This window comes from Lactuca virosa, chromosome 8 (genome assembly GCF_052849685.1).
Source record: "Lactuca virosa cultivar CGN04683 chromosome 8, Lactuca_virosa_CGN04683_v6, whole genome shotgun sequence".
In the NCBI taxonomy this organism is placed as follows: Eukaryota; Viridiplantae; Streptophyta; class Magnoliopsida; order Asterales; family Asteraceae; genus Lactuca; species Lactuca virosa.
This window is the reverse complement of record NC_136433.1, coordinates 217,424,383-217,429,032: the sequence shown is the minus strand read 5'-3', so window position 1 is coordinate 217,429,032 and position 4,650 is coordinate 217,424,383.

The window sequence follows — 4,650 nt, the reverse complement described above, 5'->3', positions numbered from 1 at the left end:
TCTTTCGTGTCTTCATGTTTTAGCATGGATTTTCATGTTCCCCTTGGATCATTGGATCGACCTCTGGAGGTCCCCATCGGCAATGAACACATGGTTTCAGCATCAAATGTTTACCGTGACTTCATGTTAAAGATTTTTGGTGTGGGATATCCGATAGACCTTATTCTTAGTACAATGAGAGATGTATGTGTGATCGCGGGTATGGATTGGTTGAGCCGGTTTGAAGCATTGATCGGTTGTGAGTGTCAGCTAGTGGTAGTCCGTACCCCTAGTGGGAGAGAGCTAACCATCTTTGGGGAGGGCACTAGAGTTGGTTCTGCCTTCTGTTCAACCTCTAGGGTTAGGCAGTATCTGTAGCATGGATGCTCGAGTTACCTATCATATGTGGTTGACACTCGATTAGAGTGAAAGAAGTTAGTTTTCGATGTTCCTCTGGTGAGGTATTTTCCTGATCTGTTTCCAAATGATCTTCGAGGCGTTCCTCCTGGGTGGAAATTGGAGTTTAGGATTGACTTGATCTCTGGTACTGCCCTGATTGGCAAGGCGCCACATCGCCTTGCACCGCTTGAGATGCAAGAGTTATCCTCACAACTCTATGAGTTGTTAGGAAAAGGATTTATTCTCCCTAGTAGCTCGCCTTGGGCAGCACCTATCTTTTTTTTTCAAGAAGAAGGATGGTTCACATCGGGTGTGCATTGATTACCGGGAGATGAACAAGTTAACCGTGAAAAAGCGTTACCCACTACCGATGATTAATGAATTTTTTGACATGTTTCAGGGAGTGTATTGGTTTTCCAAGATCGATTTGAGGTCAGACTACCGTCAGATGAGGGTTAAAGAGGATGAAATTCAGAATTCGGCTTTCCGTACTCGTTATGGTCATTACGAGTTCGTGGTGATACCTTTTATACTCACCAACGTACCAGCGCCGTTCATGGATCTCATGAACTGGGTGTGAAGCACCTATCTTTTTTTTCAAGAAGAAGGATGGTTCACATCGGATGTCTATTGATTATCGGGAGATGAACAAGTTAACCGTGAAAAAGAGTTACCCACTACCGATGACTGATGAATTTTTTGATATGTTGTCGGGAGTGTATTGGTTCTCCAAGATCAATTTGAGGTGAGGCTACTATCAGATGAGGGTTAGAGAGGATGAAATTCAGAAGACGGCTTTCCGTACTCGTTATGGTCATTACAAGTTCGTGGTGATACCTTTTAGACTCACTAACGTACCAACACCATTCATGGATCTCATGAACTGGGTGTGAAGGCTGATGTTAGACCGCTCTGTGAATGTTTTTATCAATGATATCTTAGTCTATTGTAAGACCAAGGAGCAACATGAGGAGCACCTTCTCGAGATTCTTGGGTTCTACAGATGGAGAGGTTATATACCAATTTCTCCAAGTGTGACTTCTAGTTGCGCGAGGTTTTGTTTTTGGGACACCTCATCAATCAGGACGGTACTCTGGTCAATCCCACCAAGATTGAGGTAGTAATTCAGTGGGAGGTTCCGAGATCCCCATGAGAGATACGAAGTTTCCTTGGGTTGGACACATACTACATGAGATTCATTCGAGAATTTTTTAAGATTGAAGTTCCTCTCACCAGGTTGACCAGGAAAGATGACACTTTTTGTTGGGGGCCTGAGCAACATGTGGCTTTTGAGACCATATGGAAGAGATTAGATTAGATGCAGTCCTACCAACCCTTGAGGGAGTTGATGATTTTGTGGTATATTGTGATGGATCTGTTTTAGACTTGGGCGTCGTTTTGATGTAGATGGCTCCTGTGATAGCTTATGCTTCGAGTCAGTTGAAGCCTCATGAGGTGAATTATCCTACTCACAATCTGGATTTGGAGGTTGTGGTTTTCGCCCTCAATATTTGGTGCCATTATCTTTATGGGCTCCACTGTACTATTTACAGAAATCACAAGAGTTTGAGGTACTTCCTGGATCTGCTAAATCTGAATATGAGGCCGTGTGGATGGCTTGATGTGGTTAAGGATTACGACTTCGAGATTTTTATATCACTCTGGAAAGGCCAATGTGGTGGCCGATGCTTGGAACAGAAAGATGGCTGCTACTCCTATTCGAGGATGACCATCATTTTGCAACTTCTGGATATGATCAAAGAGGATCAGATAGAGGGATTCAAGAATGAAAACTGGAAGGAGGAGAAGATCATGGGTGAAATTGATAGATTTATCGCCGATAGTTAGGGGCTATTGACCCAGTGTGTGTATGTTTTGATTCCAGTTTCTGGGGGAATCTGTCAGTCATTGTTAGAGGAGGCACATAAGTCCAAGTTTTCGATTCATCTTGGATCCACAAAGATGTATCGATATTTGAGACTCAGTTACTGGTGGTCCTTCATGAAGAGGGGTATTTCATGATTTTTTTGAGAGGTTGCTAACCTGTCAGATGGTCAAGGCTAAACATCAGAGACCATATGGAAAGTTGCGGCCTTTAGAGGTCCCTGTGTGGAAATCGGTGCAGATTACCATGGGCTTTATTACCAAGTTACCAAGAACGACCGAGGTACTTGATGCTATTTGGATTATTGTGGATCGTTTGACTAGGAGTGCCCATTTCATTGCTATTCAGGAGATCTCGTTGGCTGAGAAATTGGCTAACATTTATGTTTGAGAGGTAGTGGCTCATCACATCACGGTGTGCCTATGTATATAATCTCATATCAGGATGTACGATTTACTTCCAAGTTTTGGAAGAGGTTCCATGAGGAGTTGGGTACTACAATACACTTCAGTACTTGTTATTATCCTTAAACAGATAGCCAGAGTGAGAGGACGATTAAGACCATCGAGGATATGTTGATGGAATGTATCATTGATTTTGCTAGGAGTTGGGACTCCTACCTTCCGTTGGCTAAGTTTTCGAATAACAAAAGTTATCATGCAAACATTAGCATGCCTCCCTACGAGCTTCTTTATGGGAGGAAGTGCCGGACCTCAGTCTATTGGGTTAGGTTAGGCAGAGAGTCATGGAGAGCATAAAGGTGGTTCTCAAGTAGGTAGAGCTTATTGAGCAGGTCAGACAGAGATTTTTGACGGCTCAAAGTCGACAGAAGAGCTATGCATACTTACATTGTTCAGAGTTGGAGTTTTAGGTTGGGCATATGGTACATCTGAATGTATCCTCTTGGAAGGGTATTATTCGCTTCAGGAAGCGGGGAAAGCTAGGCCCCAAATTTAGCGATCTGTTCCGAGTTATGGCTAGAGTCGGAAAGGTAGAGTACCGCTTGGATCTACCATAGGAGCTCAATCAGATTCATAACACTTTTCACATTTCCTAGTTCAGGAAATGTGTGGCCAACGAGTCCGTTGTTGCTTCGTTACATCATATTCAAGTTGATGATCATCTGAATTATATTGAGCGACCAATGGCGATTCTTGATAGAAAGACAAAGGCCTTGCGCAAAAAGGTGGTACCCTTGGTCAAGGTTCAGTGGAAGCACCAGAAAATCTCAGGGTGGACTTGGAAGCCGGAGGCAGAGATGCACGGGCACTACCTGAATCTGTTTTCAGTTGAGGATTTCATGCGCGAAATCCAGTTCTAGTAGGGGAAAATTGTAACGACTATTCCAGGTAAATGATTCATTTATGTTTTGGAGAATCTGAAAATGTAAAAATATGGATTTTGTGATGGTCATGACGTGGCTATGGATACATCATGACGTGGCCATCGATGTATAAAACTTGTATCCTAATTTTGGGATTTGTGCCCCTATTTAAGGCAAGTAGGGTTAGGGTTTGCACACCCTTATCCTCCATCACCTCCCTTTTCCCTCCAAGAAACCCTAGTCCCATTTTGATATTGTGACCTCCTTTTTGGTGATCTTAGCCCTTGAAAAGAAGAAGAAGGTGTTTTGATGCATTATCTCAGCTAGCAAACCTCTCCCTTATCATCTTGTGCTGTTTTAGGACTCTTGTAAGTCCTCAAGTTGCTGCCTTTTTAATTGAAGCATGCTAGATCTAGATTTTTGTCCATTTTTTCCCATGTTTGAGGAGGTTTGAATGTTGGGATTTCATAAAGTTAGCAACTTTATGAGTTCTTAAGGCTCCTTTATGACCCCTTGTCCTAGATCTAGAAAAGTAAGTATTGAGTTCCATTCATGAGATTTGATCTCATTTTTCTTCATTTTGACCTAACTTATGTTCAAGACATTCATTGGACATGCATGTCTATAAACCAATGATTTTATGGTGCTTTTGGATGGAGAAAGCCTTGTGAAAACTTTGAGTGCTTGACTTGAAGGATTAAGAGCGTAAAGCATTAAGCTATGCAGATTGATTCCTACGACGGACAGATTGATCATCACGACATGGCGATAGGAGGCTTCATGACTTCTTTCTCCTAACATTGCCAAAACGTGACCAATGGGTGGCCACGACGTAACGGTCAATTGGGGTTGACTTTGACTGTTGGCTTTTGACCATTGCTGACTTTGGTCACCCTAAGAGTTTTTAGGGTGTGGATTGAGAGGGTACATTTATTTTATGCTTATATGTCTCGTAGTACTGGTATCCTCTGTAGAGGATCCGTTGTGTTAACATGTTGTTTGGAGTCTTCTCACTGTATTACTTATACCATAGTGTGTGAATGCTGACCAACTAAGTCTTATT